The 22425-nt window shown below is 36.8% G+C and overlaps 1 protein-coding gene across 5 annotated transcripts in view; it reads left to right on the forward strand.

Moving 5' to 3' along the window:
• Positions 1 to 22425, forward strand: part of MYT1L (myelin transcription factor 1 like) — a 314516-nt gene that overhangs the window by 80822 nt on the left and 211269 nt on the right. For all 5 annotated transcript variants that reach the window (XM_074861644.1, XM_074861643.1, XM_074861646.1 and 2 more), the window contains exon 2: positions 1501 to 1615. The gene's annotated coding sequence lies outside the window, so the exon portion shown is untranslated. The remainder of the gene's footprint in view (positions 1 to 1500; positions 1616 to 22425) is intronic.

Below are 22425 nucleotides of genomic sequence, written 5' to 3' on the forward strand. Positions count from 1 at the left end.
TCAGAATGCCATCTTAGATGAAAAAAACAAACTAGAAATCAAGAATTTTGAACTCTTGTGAAAAGTTATCGGGTACATGCGTAACTGTATTTCAGCCAGTTGAACTATGTATGTGAGAAATTGATATTGCAACCTGATCCTTAAATTATGAAATAATTTTGTGAAAGAAATTATGATTCTTTTGTTAAAAGGCTCTGTGTTCCTGTGTACAATTTCAGAAATTTTCACTTAGGCTCACACATTATTTTGAAGACCTTCTCTTTGTTTTTATAAAGTTGCAAAAAAGTAATTGTAGAATACCGCTTAGTGTATTTACATGCAAACGGGTTGTTTAATAGAAAATAGTTTTTAAACTTATTTTTATTTCCATTTTCTAATCTTGTAGAATATTTCCTTGCCTAAGAAGTAGCATATAAGAAATTGAGTACAGTATCTTTTAGAGGATTTATGGTAATGCTGCTGAATTTAGCTGAGCATAAACAGCATGGTGAGCCCCTCAGGGTCTCTTCATTTTCCTGACACACTCCACTGCTGCCCCATTAACACTTCGTCTGTTATTGCCATCTACTCAGTTTAATGAGTATCTTTGAATTTGAAGTTCTACAGAAGAAACAATAGCTAAAATAACTGATGCACCTACTGCAGTTTTCAGCAGAGTATCTTATTCCCTTTGTAATTTTTTTTTAAATAAACAGTACATTTCTATTCTTCAGCAGTGTAGTTACATCATGACATTTTCTCTAATTACGGTAGACACTAATCACAAGCACTGAGTAATGACTACAAATATGATACTGCATCTGTGTGTGTAGAAGGTAAACACATGCTGAATAGCTGCTAGAGGAGGCTTCTCCTTACTTTAAAATTCATCCTATTAATACTGACTCTTTAATGTGAAGAAGGAATAGTACTGCTGGAGACTTTGTGCTATCAAAGCAGAATATTTCTTCTAAGAAATCATAAGACAGAAGGATTAGGTGCTGTTTTCTGATACCTGTATGAATCCAACTAACTGCTGTAAAGGGCCAGTATGTGGCTCATTAGATTGGATTCCTAAAAATGAATTTATCGCATTCCTCTGAATACATGCATAAAACATCTTAAATTATTAAACAATAAACTGTATTATCAGACAAGGACTCAGCCCGAATTAAAGCCGGAATAATTCTGCACTGGGACACATCATAGGTTTCAAGACCAATTCTAATTTTGCATTGATTATTGATCAGCAAAAGCAAAAGATCACTTCTCAGACATTTAACAGATACGGAAAGTTTTTGCAGTGCCAAATAAAAAGTCTGAATAATGGAATAAATGTCTATTCTAGAAAACGGAGGAAATCACTTGGATATTGGAACAAGTTTTTGTATTAAATTCATTTATTGAAAGCCTGTTTTTAAAGGTAAAATAACACGTGAGTGATTTTCTCTGTTCCTGGTAAGCTTGCTGTCTTTTAGTAAAGTGGGTTTTTTGTTTTGTTTTGTTTTGTTTTTCTTTTAGAAAATGAATCTGGAAGAAAATTGGTGAATCCAATCCAGTGGACCTGCAAGCACTCTGACAGGCTCAGAGAGCAGAGTCTGGACCAAAGAGCAATTACCCCACCAAACGATTTCAGGTACAATTGACCTAAATATAGCACTCTCTTGAGATTATTGACAAGAGTTCATTTCCTGTAGTGCTTTTCCCATTTGCTACTCCTGGTAACCACTGTGATCTTATCTGCCTGGTGCTGCATGACTTCTGGGATGCAGTTAAGAGTTCTGTTGTGCATTATCTTTAAACAGACAATTCATGCTAAAAGAGTCATTTGCAGCTAAATTAGATGATGAATATATTATTCTTGCTGCTGAAATTACACAGAGCAGGAGTGAGTGCCTGAATCCTTTTGAACCAGGATGCACTGGAATTCTTTTTCCTGTGAAATCAGAAAGGTAGTACTAGTTAAGTGTAAATAAATAGAAAATGTTACTTCATTAAACTTCATAACAAAGCAGAATTAGCTGTGCAGGGTAGATAGGTTGGAAAACTTGCTATTTGTTTCTTTTTGTATATATTTATCCATAAAGTATGGCTTCCCCTAGTGTTGTCCTATCTCCAGGCAATCACTGTAGTCATCCTGTGCTGGCATGAAAAACAAATGAGCATATAAACTGAGTGTGTAAGTGTACAAAATGTGGATGATCTGAATTCAGAGACTGGTAATGATAAAACCCACTTCAGTTTTGAAGAATGGCATTGCTTTCAAACTTGTGCAAAATACTGCATTCCATGTATGTGGAATATAAGAAAAATAGATGGTGTTCCCTTGGTGTTCATCACAGAGATTTTTTTTGCATCATATTTCTTTTACTGATTTCTTACTTAGAAAACATATGCATTGCCCAGAAATTCAAAAGGCTACTATCAGATTCCATGCTGAGCAGCTGTTGGGGAGCCATTTTTCACAGACCTTTATTAACTAATACAGCAGGACACAATTGTGTTACTATTTTCCTACATATCCCCTATGTTTTCCCAAAAGAACATCAGAATACTTATTTTATTAGGAGAATAAACTCCACTAGTAGTCATAGGTCCCACTCCTCAAAGGAAACTCAGGAAAAAGTTCAGTTGAAAGCTGAATAATTTATAAGATTGAGACACATATACAGTATGTTGGTCTACTGACTTGGTTCCTTTGATGACAGTGGTCAGCAGTTATAAATGTACTTAGACTCAGGAATTCTATACTGAAATAAGATGCAGCATGGATCAGTTAATTACATTACATAGTAATTAAGATATTGTAGGGAAGATTTAGATTAAATGTAGGAGAAAATTTACCTCTGATTTACTTTTTGCCAATCTACGTAATGAGTTGATGAGACACAGCATAGCACAGTAGAAAGCAATAATAATTTGAAATGCAAGTATAAGAAGAAGAAAGCAGTAAAGTAATCTGTGAAGGTAGGATGAGAATATGCAAGGCATGATTAGATGGATTCTCAGCTGGACAGGTTGAGGTCGTAGAACTTCTCACACTCTGCTTTAGGATCCTGAGAAATCTTGTGTAGTCCTTTCTGGTGGGCTGCTAAATAAAATGATTTTAAAGTTTGAGAAGTGAGGGAATGTACATGAGAAAATTAAATGGATTCACAAGAAGATCTTTCTGTTGTAGAGTCTTCCACAGAACAAGACAATTAAGGAACCACGGGCCTAGGAGGAAAAAAAATAAAATCAATCCTGCCCCAACACAAAGAGAGATAACTCATAAGCTGTTACCAACAGCCCTAGAGTTTGAATTATTTACCTTCTTCACGTTTGATATTTTACAAATAGAACTTCTCATGACTTCTTACTGACTCTTGCAGTTCTGCAAAGGCATAACCTTGCTGACGAAACCCTGCTGGTGTGATTTTTGCTATTTTCTTTTTGCCTGCATAAAATATATTTAAAACTTGATCATTTATCTGCAGAGGAATATCAGATACACACATTTTGTTAATTATCATCTTTGTGTTGCAGATGCCTGACGTGGCTGACATACAAACAGTTGTACATACTATAGATGAGTAAATCAGTTTGAAATTTAGGAACTAACCCCTGAAAACCTCTTGTAATCTTCCTTCTCTGTGTGAACAGTTTTTGTGAGGATTGCTCACTTCAGCTGATGACAGAAAGAAACATCATTCTGGGCCTTAAGCTCCATCTTGTGATATATTGTGGACCCAATGAAGGTATAGCATCTTAAGCCTTTTTTAATATAGTTATTTGACATCTTCAAGGGACACTCTGGTCCCTTACAGGATGCAGACCCATAGAGGACAATATCATAGATTAGGGATTTTAAGGCACTTTATCCCTGCTGCTTTATTCAGTTTGTCCTGCCAGGGTGGTGAAAAGACACCCTAATTAGGCAGTGTAGGAATACCTGATATGCAACATTCTTCTTAGCCAGCTTTATATTCTTCCTGCTTGTTCTACAGTGCCTCAGGGAATGAAAAATGTCTAGTCCATTAATTAGAAAATTAGCTTAGAGTTGGGAAAGATGAGTTCAGGTTTTGTGTATGCTACAAACTTCCTGCAAGATGCTTAGCTAAGTATTGAGCAAAATTCAGCAAGACCTAAGGATCAGGGATTGTGACTGTGTTTTCTCTGCTTTTGAAGCAGAATCAGGTGTTCTTCCATGTTTCAGGTATCTTAGTTATTCCACTTAAATAATTGAGTAGTCAGAAATCTTAGCTTCCCTCATTAGCTGAAACAAATTCGCTATGCTTCTCTATCATACTGTTCTTATGTCAGGATATTGATGAAATGGCAGAGATGCAGAAAGCAAAATAATGCCTTATGTTAGTTCAGACAGAGTATTACAAATATACTGTCATGATAACAAGTTCGTGTTAGCTCTTGGCAGTGTAAATCGTCCTAATACAACCTTCTAAAAAAGCAAAGTTCATCAATCAAAATGTCACATGTTGCTAAATTTCTAATTTGTAAATTACCACTGTAAATTTAAGTAGTAGAAATCATCACGTAACATTGTGCTTCTTTCTCTTTGTCTCTCTCCAGACTTAAGTGGTTTCAAAAATGAGGCAGTTTCTAGGCAGCATCTCTGCTCCTGTGAACAGGCATGGTTGTTTATATTGCACGGGCCAGCCAACTGTGATTGATCACAGGCTGCTGCTGATGTTAGCATGCTGAAGAGAACAGTTATGTTAAAGCTAAAAATGTCAGAGCAGGGTCATATCACCAATGAGAATTAGACAAAAAAAAGATTCCTGTGTTTTATTGGATATATAGCTCAGCCTCCCAGAATACCTAATCCCTAAATCATCTTGAAAATTGTGTGGTATATAAAATCAAATTAAACCCACTATCAAAGGGCATGGCCTCTCTTCATTGCACTAGCAGCTACATGTATAAATCCCAATCCCATATCAAGGGGAATACACAACATAAGTAAAAATGTTTTTTTAAGAGAAATCTGATGATGATAGAGCTGATAATTTCTGTAGCAAACACTTAGGAAGTGTTGAAGTAATTGGATTAGAAGAGATAAAAAATAATCTTGCCAAATCATTACAGCTTCTTAAGGCTAAATCCCTCCTTTTCTGCTACTCTAGCATTTTATGAAGAAGGGTTATCATGTAGCTTTATTTTGAGCAGTTTCCAGTTTTTAGCTTTGTTATGTGGTCTTAAGTGATTCTTTTGTCGTTATGAATATTGGGCTGTAAATTTTGGTGGGCAAAAAAAAAATCTTAGCACATATGCACATTTTGCTTTTTTCCACTGCAGATGAATGACTGTATTGCTTAGCTGCTATATCTAACTGAAGTATTTCTTCTGAAGCCAAGGAAGACACAGAAGACTAATTTGAAAGCCAAGTGGAGTTAAGAGAAAGACTTCATTGATCGAATAGAGTTTGGATCAGGGTTGAGTTAGGTCAGAACTATGCTTTTTATACAGTAGAAATAAAGCTTTTATTAACAAGCCTACATATGAAAAAAGACTTTCATACACTGAGGCAAAAGAGGTACAGAAGTACATTTCTAGAGCAATACATTTATCTTCAGTGCACTGAAGAATGCCAAGGAAAGGAATATGCTTGATAAAAACTATAAAGAATCTTATCCAATAAGTAGCTAAAGTCAACAGAAGGTACATGTTTTCTAGTCAATCAAGGCTGTAATGAGAAACTGTTTTAAAAAAGTTTTTTAAAAGCATGGCGGGAGGACCAAGTATGTGCAGATTCTTATAAGCTCAGCTGTCCTTTCTGTGTACAAGTTCAAATACAGTTTATGACTCTGTAGTATGTCCTGTTATTGCAAACAAAATTTAAAGAAAGAAGGTTACTCTAAAAGTTTCCTCTCTTCTTCCAAATACATTTTTGGGAAAGTGCAGAGGGAGTAAATACTACCATTTCACGGTCACCTTGCACATTTCAAGAGGGAGCTGCTCCACTGTGGTTTGGGACAGAGCAGGGCATTGCTGCTCAGCAGCTCTCAGTAGTACTGTCCCCAGATGATCTTGTGGATGGATTTCTATTTCAAAATCATTCAGAAGTTAAATATTGCTGAAAACAGCATTCCCTCTTGTTGTGCTCCCTTTCATGTCTTCTGTGGTGAAATTTATCTGTCCTAATGTAGATATCTAAATTGTCTTTGGCCAGGCTGCCTTTATAGTCAATGGAGAGAAATAGACACTTTTAGGGCATGATTCATCTCTTTGGAAGGTAGACATCTAAATAGGTCAGATGAATCAGACTGTAGAATAGCATATTCCTTACTAGTGACTATAAAAGAAACCTAGGGATCATCTTAAATGCTGATGCCTATATTGTAGATATCTAAAGTTAGGTGAAATGAACTCTATGTCTATAGGAACCAAGTCAGCATAAAGTCAGAGGAAAATATCCTGCTCTTCAGAAAGCACCTTTTCCTTCCGAGCTCCTGGTTTCACTGCACTGGGGTGCATGTTCATAGTCATAGTCATGAGGTGATAAATCAAAAAAACCAAAATTACACTCTCGACTTCTCCTACTTAATATTTGAAGATGTGAAAACTGAGTAGACTTTATTGTGGGAATAGGCAATTTGTATACATCTATCATCAGTTATTCCAGTGGTTCCACAGTGGCATAATTTTTTTACTAGTCTCTACTAATAATATGTATGTACAGGATCTCACCATGGTTTGATTGGTCCTTGTAAACCATTTCAGAACCAGATACTTTTTTCTCAATCTGAAATCTCTGCAAGTAGACAGAGAAGTGAAGATAATGCAATTAATTTAGGCTAGTAGACTAATTTAAATTGTTTCCTGATCATAATCATTACTGTTAGTGCCAGAGTTTCACTAAACTCCCCAGTAGATAAGGTGGTTAGTGCAATATACCTGAAACTTCCACAATGAATATTTTTAAGTGCCCACAATTGAGTTTTGCAGAAAGGATCTCTGCTTTATTTTGGTTGTGTTTGCATTAAGTATCAACCATAAGCAAAAAAAGGGAACATACAAGAATGAACAACATTATTTATTATTTATTTAAAATAAAAAAATCAACAAATAAAGACCCATCTAAAACACTTGAACACCAATGCAGCTTTTTCTTATGCTCCTCTTCTCCCATTGTTTGCAAAACTCCCGATCCCAGCAAACCTGCAAGACTTTTGTCAGATGCATACCCAGGAGTAGGACAAGAATGACAGCCTGGAGTAAGCAGATTGCTAGTGAGGCTAGCAGGTGCCAAAACATGCTGTTTCATGACCCAGTGTGAAGATGCCAAAAATAATCTCAAATGTACTTCAGTAAATAAATGCAAAAACCCCTCAGGCTTCAGAAATACAGTCTGTAGAACTGTCTGAGATCAAGCAAGAAACTTAAAGTTAGAAGACCAGTGTTCTAATTTCTGCTCTGCAGCAGATTAGCTGAGTTCAGGTAGTGATGCCTTTTGGCCAAAATCTGTATTTTGCCACTTAAATAGATGGCATGTTTTTCAAAAGTAACTGGGAGCAGAGCTATGATGCATTCCACAGATGAAGACATGAAATTAAGTTGAATCATGCAAATGTTGACTAAATATCTCTACCTCATTTTCCCTGTCTTTCAGAGTTACAATATTTAGCTGTCTTTGTTTATAGTAGTTTCAAATGTGTAAACAGCAATAGAAATTGCTTTATAAGTGCATGTGTTGTAAAATCAGTTTGTCTTACTGTTAAAGGTAAAAGTAGTTTCATAGCTATAGAACATGTTTGTTTGATCAGCCTGAAAACAATTTGCTATAGATAAAGTAAGATCCAAATGGCTGTGTTAAGCAATTGCATTTAACTTTAAAGACAGCAATACCAGGACTGCGCTAAGTGAACCTGAACTTGCAAAGTGAAATTGTCAGAATCATTGAAATAGTCAGTATTCTGTGTTTAGTATGTAAAGTGACATCGAGGCAATAAAATATATGGCTGAAATTGAAATACAAAGGCAGGGGTGAAAAGGAGTTAAAAAAGCAGGTGTGAAATTTTATTGCATTTGAAATATTGTACTTTAATTTTAAATCCTTCTACCACAGTAGCCCTTTGCAAATCTGCTGCTGAATGTATATTGTGTAAAATAGCTAAAAGTTGCTAAGAAATCAGAGATAGTAATTATGACAAAGGAATGAAGATTGCTATAGTTTGGAGACTCCCAAAGAAATGCCCATGTGATAAAATTTTCAGGGTAAAAAAGTATTTCCATGGTAACAAGCACTTCATCTTAAAATTTGATTATGAATGCAAAGCCAAGGAATCCAAAGTTTAAGAAGCAATGTGTAGTAAATGATGCAGGAGAGACAGGAACTTAACCTTTCGAAGTTTATGAACATGTGTATACAGTGCGTGTTCTGAAGTACCCACTGAGCTGACTCTGTGCAAAATGACAGTGTATAAGAGATTAGGAAAGCAAAATCTTGTATGTTGTCTGTCTGTTCATCAGCAAGGGACATAATTCCTTTGAACCATGGTAAGGCAGGCAGTACACACTGGAAAAAAAAAAAAAAAGCAAGCATCTTTTAAAACTGAAATTTTGCCTTAAATATGTAGCCATGTATTACAGATGTGATGGGTCATGTCTTTGAGTGCAAATGAAAGCAAGGAATGAACTCAGAGATATGATCTCTGAGTCAATATGCTGATATAAGAGACACAGTTGTTCTTAAATGACAAAATATTTCAAATGGAAGCCACTTAATTAATCAGATATACAGATATATCTACCCATAGGTAAACAAGGAGCCTGTAGTTTTAACAAAAACTCTCATCCATATGAAAAAGAGGAAGTGAAGGTTTGATTTGGCTTAATCTTGTATGTATTTGAACAGGGCTGATCAAAATATGTGTTTTGACTCCACATCTCAGGGTTGTACTGGCTATTCGTCTCAGCATCTTTTTCCCAGTAGTCTGTGTAACAAAACCTAAAAGCGATGTCTTCATTTCCAAATCTGATGTGGTACTTTCTTCAAGGTTAAGTTGTCAAAATACAGGTGTCTACATGCAGGTGTCTTGCTCCCTTCTTAGTCAATGGGGTTGGGACAGCAGGTGACTGGTCTGCTGAATCTCCTTCTAGGCTGCACTGACTTTACTGACTAGATATCCACTGACTATACTGGAAGTTTTGACAGTGCTAGCATGTACATGTCTAAATTTAATCTTCAGCATTCTGTCTTGTAATATCCCCCTTTTGCAATGCCCAAATTGTCTGCAGTGGTGTAAGCCATATATACAGCAAAGTAATGCAACTAATCTATCCAGTCCTATACAAATATTTACTATTTTATTAATAGTTTATTTTGTTAGAGAGGACTTCTTATAGACTCTATAGAATACTGAACTTCGAAAATATTTGAATTAAAGTTCAGATTTCAGGAGGTATTAGGTAAAGGTGAATGTCTGCACAGAAGTTGCCATGGAAATTATGTGTCCAGTCTGTCTGAAAATTGGAATGGGTTAAGTAAATAATTTGTTGAAGTATTTCACAAAATCTGTTAAATGCGAGCTTGCATTTCTGAGCATTTCCTTCTACCTCTATGAATATTTATAAATATCCTAATATTTAAATCCATTTTACTAAGTTCAAAGAAACTGTGCTTTCTTAAAGAGTGGTTGATGAGCTGCAAGAAGTCAATGGTTAATTCTTATGGGAAAACCCTTCAGGGTCAGATGGAGTCTACATGATTTTCTTTTATTTTTTTTATAGAGATTAATTAACTGATTCTTTTCAGGGAATATTGCCACATAAAACTTAAGTTCAGTGTAAACAAGAAAGTTGTATAGTAAGGGAATGGCGACCAGAAAGGGTCTGCATTTACTTTCAAACAAGAACAACAAAATACTGGCTTGTTTAATGCGACAGTTTTTTCCTTTCCTTATTTACAGTCTTAAAAAGCTGCAGACAGTCTGTTTAAATTGTGAACCCATAACAAACACAATAATGAAGCCCCAGTGGAGTAGCCTTTGGTGTGAAGGCTTGGAGAATTTGCAGAAAGGGACGAATATCTCATTTAGGATGGTTTCCTGTGTCCTATAGAGACCCCATCAGGGCAACTCTCTTAGTCTGTGATGATAGGTATTCACTGAAGCTGACCCTTCTTCACCTCCTTTTTGTACATTTATTAGCAGTCTGACTTTCCAGGGTCCTGACAAACACACTGAAGTTAATGGAAGGTGAATATGCTCTTTACTTGTGAGAATCAGTCATAAATTTCTTGTTGAAATCATGTAGTTTAATTAATTCAAGTGACAGTGGTAGACAGCAGGAACTACTGTGCTGTAGCATATTACATAGAGGATGGTCTCTATACTTTAACCTGCCTCTTTTGCTGTTCATGATGCTAAAGGAGAATTTTGGCTAAAATCTGGATCCAAACTTTTTGTAGAAAATAGGAATAACTGGTAATGAAATAGTAATTCCAATAGTCCAATTCTTATAATTCATTACAGTATTGCATTTCCAATAGTCAAAAGTAAATCCTGTTTTTAACTAGATGAATAAAATACAGATGGTTAATATATGTCTTTAAATCAGACCTCAGCAGGATCTTCAGTTATTTCATATTATATGTTGAAAATGTACATTCAATACTCCAAACACTCAAAAACTAATACATGCCAGAATTAACTTTGTTACGACAAGTTAATCTCCCCCATGCATATGCATTATGAAGACTTCTTTAATTACATGATCACATATTATTTTTCTTACAAGACCTTCTTCTCATTCAGTTCACAGAATATATGATAGTCACTTAATAAGCAGCTGTTCAATGTTTTGTTTTCTTGACATTGTTCAGTGTGTGGCCCCATACCTTGTTTACTACAGAGTATTTAAGCCCTGCTCTAAAGACAGAATTATTATTATTAATTTCGTTTTGGGATTTTCCTAGTGATCATCACTATAGTGTCTAAGTGATGAACAAACATTAAATTAGCTTTATTGTAGGCCTCTGAGATCAGAAGACAATGTGATTTCCATTTTATGGCTGGAGAACCGTGACCCAGAGAAACTGTGTTCAAAAGGTGCCACTAATCTACAAGACCAGCCTGAGGTGCTTAGGTCCAAAAGCCTCAGGTCCTTACTGTTATATAGAATTTTTCCAACTTAGGTCTTCCTGTTTCCAGCTGTGTCTCTGAGCATTTATCACTTCTGCAAATTCAAATGCCTCATCTCAGTGAGTCACATAGAAAATGAATAATACACTTTTAGTGACCACCTGTAAAAAACCTGGTTTGATTTACTACAATGGAAACTTTTTGGCAAGAAAAGATAGAATCCTACTTTCTAGGCCTATATCCAATTACCTTAACCATTCTTTCTCATCTTGCAATGCTGTCCCATTTTTTAGTGCATTTCTTCAAAATTTTTCACCAAATGAACCTTCTTCAGTACACAGTTCTGATACATCCTTACAGAAAGGCCATCTTGTGCACTGTATGAAGCAGGTGTATCCTGGGAAAAATGGTATATGAGTCATGCCATTAGCCTCCATCATGATGCCTGTTCACAAGATGGGGAAAAATTAGGTTATATAGGCAACCTGGCACTTCTGACATCTTTGTTCTTGGTTTGGTCATGTTAAAAAAGTTACTTTAAAAATGTCTGTGTGAGAAAGAGAGAGAGACAGAGAGAAAGATAAAGAGTACACACCATTTTAAGAACAGAAACCCATAAGAATATCTTAACCACCATCTGAATTATGAGATACTTGGAACCTTAAAATCCCCCACACCATGTTGTACCATTCTTCTACTAAAGGAGATGCATGGAATAATATTTGGTGAAAACTACTGCTGGAGGAATAAGATACAAGATACTTTTTTCGTTATCGTTAGATTCCACAGATATTTACTGATGGCACAGGAATCGTGAGAAACTGAAATTTGGTTCCTTGAAGTCCCAACAGGGTTTTTTAGTCATTATTGATTCTCTGCTCAATTCTCAATGACCTTTTCTACCCCTTTTCTCTCTGTTATAACTCTTGAGTATAACCCAATCCTATGTCCTTAGCAGAATGCTGCCCGACTGGCTTCTTGTCCTATGTTGTTCCTTTTTTTATCCTGAGTATAGCCCAAGTGCTTGTTCTTTACCTCCTTGTCTTCAGTGCCTTTCTGCAGTCAGTGTCTGTATGTCTTCATTCTGCCAGGGCTAGATTCCCAGGCTTTTGTACATCCTTCTCATTCCCACTGGCTCTCCAGCCAGAATACCATCATCAAGGTTTTTTTTCAGTTTCTGTGTCTCCAACCATCCATTGCTTGTCTCTTTGCATGCCTGTTCCAAATACTACCATTAAATGTTGGCTTTTCCTCTGTCTTTCTTCTCTGCTGCTTCACTTTGGACAGTAGGGAACTGACCAGAACTATCTTAATGTAAATGTCCTTATAAATTTGGTAGTAGAGCCTCTGTTCGCTCTAGGACAACGTTGCATGAGTTGCATTTACTTTGCTCAAAATTTGGACTTAAATCTAAATATAGGGAACAGAAGTGATGCACCTATTCCAGGCAAACTTTTCTAGTCCTGCTAGATACTTGCCATGTCTGCTCCTACTTAGGTATTTCTGCTTTTTGTCTCCATTGCTGATCACACTTTATCTGATCATCAGTCTTGAATCCAGACAGACTCTGCTAGATGAAACCAGACTCTTGGATGTTACATGGATGCAATCCCAGAATTCAGCACTGAAATAAGACCTACTGGCTATTTGAGTTACAGATGCACCTCTTGACACATCCCAGTAACAGCTGGGCAGGTTAATCTCTTCATCACTCAGCAGACTGTTAATATAATGTAATAACTTGGGCAGAACCTATGCAGAAGAATGCTGCAGTACCGATCTATGGAAATTGTACAGTTCTAGATACTGTTCAGATTACTTGTATACGCTCGTTCAGTTTACTTGTTTACACTCGTATAAGATTTGAATCCAGAAGGGATCGCTGGTTTATCTAGTACGATATCTTGCTTAACACAGACTGGATAATTTTATCTGCATACTATTGTGTTGTTCTATAACTGAAGATAGCGTAATCATTATTTGATCTTGAATTTAAAATATTAGAAGGTGGTAGATTTACTTCTGTCCTCCATAAGTTGTAAAGCTTTGCATCGCTTATGAAACATTTCTAGAAATTGTAGCCAGCTCCAGGATGGACTGAGCTAACATCTTCTTGTGAAAGTGGGGTTCCATGTGAAAGGAACCTAGGTAGCCCTGGGAAATACTCACTTTGCATTGATTAATTGTTGTATTTAAGTTTCATGCTTTTCAAAATGCACAATTTCTTGGAAGCATCACAGTACTCCTCTCTTCTTCCACTGCTTCTGGCTCTTCCACTCCACTGCACTTTGCTTTGTCATCTTAGTGCCTCATTCTTTTCCTGGCAGGGAGCTTGAAAGAGCACATGATCAATAAAAGATTTTGGAAAAAGACACCAGGACAACCTAAGCTTTATAATGGAGTCTGTGGGGAATATTTTAAATGAGGGCAAGGATATTGGATTTGAAGCAAGACAATAATGATGGTGAGATTTATTAGAATAAATATGGGAGATTTGTGCTCAGTTCCCTGCGTTGCTCACATCTTCTGGCTGCTCTTGTCTTTCTATGACACGGTTCCTTATCAATAAAATGGGAATAACACTGTCTCACAGATACTAAAATAGCTACTTCACAGATACCATAGAAAGAAGAAAAACATTGATTACACTCAAATAGAGTAGTATTACAGCTTGTATGATGAGTGCTATCATTGATGGATTGCGAAGTTTTAAACCTGAGACAACTGAATGTTTCCAAACCTTCATTTGCATAGTTCTGACCACTGTTTTATTATCCGCCCCCCTCCCCTCAAGTGATGCTTATGCTTTCATGGTTTGTATTACCTTTGAGCTTCTCAGAGCTACTAGCTACTGCTCATATTTCACCACTGTTCCTGTTCCCCCAGAATTGCCCCTATCTTGCCCTTTTACTTTAAATCTGGTTTCCTGCAGCCCATTACTCTGTGCACAGCACCTTCCTTCTCCTTTGATCTATATGCCCCAAGTCAGTGTGGGGGGACTTTTGGACTGCATGAAGGTGGTGAGGCATTGAGAGAGCATATACCAATGAGAAGATGAATGGAAATTACAGTCAAATATAGTACAAATATGTAACTACTCTATGAAGAAGAAGGTATATACATCTGTTTTCACAGCAGGAGTCTCTGAGTTGTGTGAAGTGGCTCTTTGATCTGAATGACATGTTCTTAACTCAGGAGGAATTATTTGTGGAGTTAAGAAGAGCCTATTTGTAAGAGGGAGGAACTGAGCTGTGCACTGACCATGCCTGTACTCATACTTACGCTGTCCTGTCTTTGTTGTTGGGGTAGCCCAAGGCGGATGTGAGCTCTGTTGACACTAGTGTCCTCACTGCTTTGTCACTCAGGTGTGTGTATTTAGGGACATATTCCACAGTTGTCTATGCTGAGATGTTCTAAAATTATTTCCAAGTTAGTTCTATTATGGGAAGAGCCATCTGTCTTCTGGGAATGAATTGTTCAAACAGCAGAATTCAACCACTGTGGAAGCAAGTCGAGTCTTTTTTCTTGCTGCAAGACCTGCATAAAAGCATGGCCAGATTCTAGCTCAAACAAAGGACAATGGTGTAGGTTTATGTGCTGTCAAAGTTCACAGATTTTTCTATGAAGGTTTAAGACTAAAAGTGTGTAAAGCCTAGATCAATTACAGCCTTCACAGGCATCATCACCTCACTCAGCTTTAAGCACATTGTGCAGTTCCCAGTTCACACTGGTCTTAAATATTGGCTAACATGGCAGGATGAATAGCTCAGAACTACTTTGTAGAGGGAGCTCAGAACAATTTTGTAGAGCTGAGCACCTATCCATGCTATGTCACATTGGGCAACAAAGAAAAACAGCATCGATCCCTTCCTTCTCCAGGAGGTAGGAATTTTTTAGATCCCAGCTGGTATGAGCTCATCGTCAAGAAAATGGGCCCTCAGAGAAATAACAAACAAGACTGAAGTGTTTTCTCTAAACAAAGTAGACACAGGCATGCAAAATCAGTCTACTTCCTATACAGTTCAGGAAAATGGGACATAGTCTCATCTGGCTGTATTTCTTGCCAAATTTTGGCTTAAAATGTAGATGTGAACCAGGAATTATGATCAGCACAGAAATGTAACAAATCTTCATGGAGCTAGTAAATGCTGTCCTCCCACTAGGTTTGTACAAACCTGTGTATTAAATGCAGAGGCAAAAAAGGACCTTTTGTGGCTGCTAGATTTCACACATGGCACAATGATGGCATTGTCTTGATTCCTTATGATAGAGTCTAATTAGTAGAGAAAGACATTTTATTGCATTCAAATAGAAATATTCCTTTACAAAAGCTTTTTCGTGCTGACAAACATGTTCTAGTTCATACTTTTAAATTTCTAATAAAAAACATACCAAATTTTCTGCTCATTTGGTCTGAGTCTGGAAAGCGATGTTTTTAAATTAAGAATGATGGGCCTGATTCTACAACCTTATTTATGTGAGTAGTCCCACAGTGACTACTCTATTTATCAGTGCCAAGGATATCTAAGATCAGAAAGCTCTTTCCTTTCATTTCCTGAAAACTAGAAGACAGAAATCTATTTCCAATTCTCAGTGAAGCTTTAGGATGCTTGGGGCTTTGTCCATGGTAGCTGAGTTTATACTCCCTAATGATGTGTAACGTTCTTATCTGTTTTGTTTCTGTTTGAGTGATGCATAATGAGTACTTGAGCACAAACCAAGCTAAAATTGGGGAAAGTAAAATGAAATACACATTGATACAAATGGGGTATTATCTTCAGACAGAAGGCCTATGTTCTACTAAAAGTATTTTTCATGCAATACCTGTCTTTTTTCTTTCCCTTAACAGGCTGACCAGGGAAGTGGTTGAGTCACCATCCCTGGAGGTTTTTAAAAGATGTGTAGAAGTGGCACTTAGGGACATGGTTTAATGGTGGACTTGTCAGCGTTAGATTTACAGTCGGACTCTATGATCTTAAATGTCTTTTCCAACCTAATTGATTCTATGATTCTATGATTCTGTGTACTTAGGTAAACCTATTCAAAGCAAATATTGTTTTAGCATGATTTGGTGAGGAGTTCCTTGTACTACTGGAGTCGTGCACTGATTCTCAAGTTGTTAAAGGCAGAAGATGTTAACATCAGAAAATCAGCCTTTTGTTAGCTAAATAAGCAGCTTTGATTGTGTTTTTGTTACAGAATGTGTAAGAGAGCATTTTACTACTCCTATGCATGTCATTTGTTTAAGAACATGTGCCGCTTAGTTTTCATTGTATTATTATTACTCAGAGTCCTTTTTATTTTACAAGATACCTCCAAGGAATATATATTTTTGAATATTCAGCAGTAAAACTTGCTGACACTCTACCTGTAGTTGCTAAACATTAGAAATGTTGCTTTTATTTTGATTTTTTTAAATGGTTCGAAAGAAGTTGACTTTTCAGTTCACAAAAAGAGCGGATTATATGCTGACCAGATATCCGTTGGAATGTACAAAGTCACTTCCAGTCACCATTTTTCCTGCATTTACCTGGTGTTAGTAACTGGTAGGGAATGTACTCGTTATTGTATGACCAAGTAACAATAGCCCTGCGACAGCCTCGAGCAGCTGGAAAAGATTAGAGCCACCCCTAAACTGCTCTTAACTGTATGAATGCTGCTGCAGAAAAGATCCTACACTGAAGATGTGATCCTTACTGTCTTCTGCATAGTCAGGAATCTGGGTCTCTGTTTTATACTTTTGCCATTTGACATTGAAACTTCAGAACATGTATTTTGGTTGGGAGCACAGATATGTAAGGTATAATTTACCAGCAAAAATGCCTTTAGAAATTCAGGTCTTTCCCTGCATCTGTTCTCTCCTTGGAAGAAGAATAGTGTTAACTAACCCAGAAATCTAACATTCTGTTACAGCACACTCCTGGCACCGCTGTCACAGTTCCTTTCTTATAATCTTCCAAAATCCTGATAGAGTCTGGGATTTTGATCTACTCACATGACCCATTGTACATGTCTCTGATGTCAACTATTAAGTGAAGCTAATCTTGATGAAAGATTTGCCTAGATCCCATGTTGTTAGCCTGTTTACTCTTTTCCAGAGAGGCAAAGGACTGAGATTTTGGTGTGGTCATTAACATAAGAATGTTTCATCATCATAAAAAATATTCTATTATACTTTAAAGAGCAGAGACTTACAGAAATATGCTGCTTGCAACTATGGTAGAAGGATTCAAATCTATTTATACTCTCTTACTGAATATTAACTGTTAAAGCATGATAAAGCATGAATAGGGTGAATTCTTATATGAAATATAGCTGTTATATAGTTATTTATGTTTAATTTTCCCTTCAGTTTCTTTTAATTTTCAGCTTGGATCCACTTATCTTGATATATTGAGGTCAGATTTCAAAGGTGATACACATTGTTTAAGACCTGTACAGTACTGACTGGGATTTTATAAAGGGCCCAGACTGCTAAGCTGCTTATATAGGAAATCTCATCTCCATTGTCAAGACTTAGATATAAGCACTCCTGGAAATACCACTAGATACTTACTGCACTTTCGGATGTGAAAGTACCTTTGAAAATCTGTTCCTAAGGGCCCATGTTGTACATCAAGCTGTATGAAAATCCTGATGATTTCTTCACACACATCCAAACTGATAAACTGTGAAATGATTATTCCATCTCTCCAGCTTATCTTCCCCTATTCTGTCCTTCTTACACAGAATCACACAGTAATTCAGGTTGGAACAGATCTCTGAAGGTCATCTACTCCACCCTCTTGCTCAAAGCAGAGCCAGCTTCAAAGGTAGATCATGTTGCTTGGAGTCTTGTGCTGCTTTGAATGTCTCCAAGGTTGGAGGATCCAGATTCCACATTTCTGTGTACCCTGTTCCACCCTCACTGTGATTATTTTTATTTTGATTTTTATACAGCTATCTAGATAAACTACTGTTCTACTCGTCTGTTGATGCAGATGTAAATGCTTCTCATCTGTTCTTCTCTCTTATCTTTTCCCCAGTGATCCCTTCTAACCCTATTTCCTGACCTCTGTTACACTTGATGTCATTTTCTCCTGATCTTCTCTTGACTATGTCTCTCTAGCTACTTCCTTTCATAATTCAAGTGTGTATTAGTCTTTATTAACTCTTCCAATCCTTAGAAAACTGTCCTGACTCTGTTTCCCTCTCTGTTGCTTCCCGCTGTTGCTCCAGGATCACTTGTGCTATTTACACGTTCACATTCTGTTAAAAGCATCTGATCTTCGATGCTATTATAAACCCCTTCATATTGGCTTCTGACCTTGTAAGCTGAAACCACTCTCACCAAATTACCTAATGATTCTCTCTTGGTCAATTCTTAATTCTCCTCTCACACTGTCAGTTTTGATCTTATTAAATCTCATCATACCTTGCATCTTTGGCTCCATTGTTTACTTGTTTTCCTCCTAAATCCGTAATCATTCCTTTTGTTCATACTTTGAAGTGTCCTGATCAGACTTCTGCCAAAATCCTAAGGAGTTTTAGTTTTGATCCGTCTCTCTTCTCCTTTTACACATCACCTCTACAGTCCTACCCACAAATAAATACAATTGACATCTTTGTGCTACTGACTCAGATTTATATCTGTACTCCAGATATTATAATAGCAGCTCAAGATGGACCTGATTAAAAAAGGGCTTCCCTCTTAGACCCTCCTTATTGCTTGTTTTCTCAGTCACCATCTTGTCTGTCACGTCAATAGTACTGATGTTACCTTTGATTCGGGCCTCTTCAGATCCTCCTGTCAAGGCTATGTCTAAATATTTCAGATTCCTTTCTTTCTAACAGATCTAATCTGTGGTTCTTAATCCCATACCAGTAAATCCGTTGAAGTTCTCTGATGGTGTATCTACACAGTGTATTACAGCATATGTTCTAAGGACCTGGCATGATGTCCATGCAGTTTTAACCTTTGGCAATATAATAATAAAAATAATTCATAAATGAAAATAACATATACGAGTGGACAAAATGTGCATTATTTAAGTATGTGTGAATATGGTGCAATTTATATAGAGATTGGGGTAAAAGATGGAAAAGTTGCAGTAGGCAAACTAATTTTGGGAAGTCCACTTCATAATATGTCTTAAATTTCACTGTCAAGTACAGTTTTATTTTCTAACTTCATCCTTGCCTTTCTGCTGCACTCAGCATCTAAAAACGTGCATTACTGCTATATTGTTTAACCACCATTTCTGACATCTCTGAATTTATCCTGGTGTTACTGTACATAGTTGCACAACAGAGGAAACTAAGGATGGATCCTTTGCTTTGGGTTTCTGTATTTTGACAGATATTAATCAATGCTGTAACTCTGGATTTCTGTTGCCACATTAAATCTGCAGTAGAAATTCACTCTCCCCGTAAGGCAAACAGGATACTGAAAATTTTCATGCTGTTCACCTGGTGTGCTTGCTCTTCCTCACAAGATTAAATATGTTTCTGAGGCTGAAAAATAAGCTTAGCAGAGTCACCATTATGCCAGTAATATAGTAGAAAATGTAAAATGTTTCCAAGCTCAGAAGTCAATGAAGATGCTGAAACATAAGTAAATGCTCAGAACAAATTTATTTGTATGATGATCTAAGCATATGTGTATTGATTCCTGAGACAGACAGTTGGCTGTGTGAAACACAGGAGAGAGTAAGGGTAAAGAGGAGGGACATGAATTCAGTTACCAAACTGTTTTTATTCTGAAAAGCTTTTTCATTTCAAAAAGCATCTGAGCATTTGAGATACAATGAGAATAGAGGGACATAATTTTAAAGTCTTTTACTGTTTTTTTTTTTCGCAAAAATGCCCAAAAACATATGAGCGATGAGAAAGGCAGTATGGGTTGAGTGATGAAACTATCACAAAGCAAACCAAGAATGTTAAATAAATGGACATTTCTTTTGCTTTAAGTTTTCTAAGTCTCCAAATTACGTCTTTTTGTATTTTACTTTTATCCACTGACTTTAATTAAAACTCATTAGAGGTATTTGTGTTTTTATGGGATTTTTTATTTTAGCTGTAGTGGATGTGACCTTTAAAAAATGTTATCTGGGCCTTTCTCTGATTTGAGTGTTGTTGCCTCATCTGACATTGAGATTTTACAGCTTTATCTGTTTCAGAGTAAAGGTGGTCAGATGCCGCTGTGCTGATCTGAAGATTATCTGGTACGGTACTGCAAAGCAGTGGAGCCACAATCCCACTGCACTCTTAACAGAGGCAAAAACTGAAGCTTTCCATGAATAAGGTCTATTTTTAAGACCTTAAATAGTCTTGAGAAACTATTTCAAAACTGTAGTAGAATTTATTATAATCATACCAGTGATGTACTGATATACATTACTACAACAAAGATAGGAAAATGCCCTGGCTTTGTATATATGCTTTTAAATCCACTTGCCGATATATTTAATCGAAGTGTAGGGTAGTGTTTTGAAACTAGTGCTGGGAAGAGTGGTATGCTGGAAGCCTTTGTTCAGTGTAGCATGACTGGGGCAGAGGATTGCAGTTAAGCATAAATACAATCCATGGAGTTGATTCTGTCCCTCTGTCCTTTCTCTCATATGCGTATTACCTATCTTTTTGAAGAGGGAGTAATCTCTTTTTGTATGCTCATAGGTCTGATAGCAGTCAAGGTCCACTGGTGCTAATGCAATATAAATTGCTGTTCAGTAATAATAAGTTTAAATGCCCTAAGCTTATGGTATTTACTGCTTGCAGAGAAGGTAGACTGTTGAGATGCTATTCCCAGGGCTTTTTTTTTTTCCCCCTCTTTGCACAGAGTCTGAGGAGTCACCCTAAAAAATAGGCAGGAGGAAGAATTGTGATTTGACTGCTATGCCACAGGGAGCTGGTCGAAGATCATTGCATTCATTTCACGTAGGCCACTGAACAGCTCTCAGACCTTAACAACTTTTAGCCATTACTTTAGCTAGGTTGGATTTGAACTAGTAATATAAAGGTGAAAGGCCCAATGGACCATTATCAATCCCTAGTCACATAGGCTTATTTTGCCTGTCTTCTTAAATTTGTGCTTCATCAGCGAATGTGATTCTAGCACAAAGCATCCAGAACTTTTGGTGTGGACTACACAGATATTGTAAACGACCTGGGGATGCAAGGGGCGTGTCTCTTAATAATTCAGGCTGACTTTAATGCATCACGTAAACTCGATGTTTTATACATTTAGTGCTTAAAAGTCCCATTAGTTTCCCCTTTATCCTCTCCACCTCTCTTTCTTTAATTTGCAGTAATATTTTCTTCACTGATGTGAAATGTTATGAGATCTTCAGTAGAATTTTTATTTTTAATTTGTCTCTCTTTCTTAAAAAATAATAGGGTGAAAAACAATGAGAAGAAAAATGAAATTATTTCCACTGTGCCTTTTTCATTCACATTATCTCTGCTTGTGTGTGTAAGTGTGTGCTTGTGTGTGTGTCCACATCGTAATTATCCCTGCTTGGGATAAAGTTCTGGGGTGTATTACAAACTATACAGCAACACTGAAAAGAAGGACTAATCTTGCTCTAGTATGACTTTTAAGTAACAGTGTACAACAATGTGCATTACTTAGTACATAATTACCGTTATAATTTTGTGTAGCGACACTGGTACTGTGATACAGTAACTGGCATAAAACCCAAATGACATCTTTTGAAATCTGCATATTACCCTTTAAATACTTATTGAATATAAATTATGGAAAACCAGTTAGTTATTTGTATCTTTCTAAGCCCCAGACAATAGTTACTATTTAAAATCTCTGCAACAACAGCAACAAAAAAACCCCTGGCAATTAGAACAATTTCAAAATTTTAAGTATTATTACTAAACTGGGAATAAGGAGGTTTCAAGTTTACGGATCAATATCTGTCCCTATTTCTTAGTGGGGAGGGTGTATTCTTTCCACATTTATGAGCACAATTAAGTGTTTAATTCAATTAAAGGATAGTTTGTAGCTCTGCAGCATGGAAAGCCATGTAAAACCCTGGAAGCTGTGAAAATTGGCTCCACACCCGATTAGCTCATGCAGCAAAGAATTAGCTGAAATGGGAAGGCAATTAGCAGCAAAACTTCTATGCAGCACTAAGCTGTAGGCATTGAGTTAGCCAACCAGGAGTTGTACAGGCTACAGCAATGAACCCTTTCTCTACTGACACACACCAGTTTTAGAAAACCTTATGAATCTGTCACCTGCTGTTCCCACCTTGCTAGTCACATGTAACGGTGCAAAAACCAGCCTCTTTTCAGAAGGGAGGTGTCTCTGTAGCTCTCCATAAGGATAAAAAAATGGGCTTGGAGTTCAGGTGGTTATTAATCATTAGACAGT

The sequence above is a fragment of the Strix uralensis genome, chromosome 3, assembly GCF_047716275.1.
Source record: "Strix uralensis isolate ZFMK-TIS-50842 chromosome 3, bStrUra1, whole genome shotgun sequence".
NCBI classification, from domain to species: Eukaryota; Metazoa; Chordata; class Aves; order Strigiformes; family Strigidae; genus Strix; species Strix uralensis.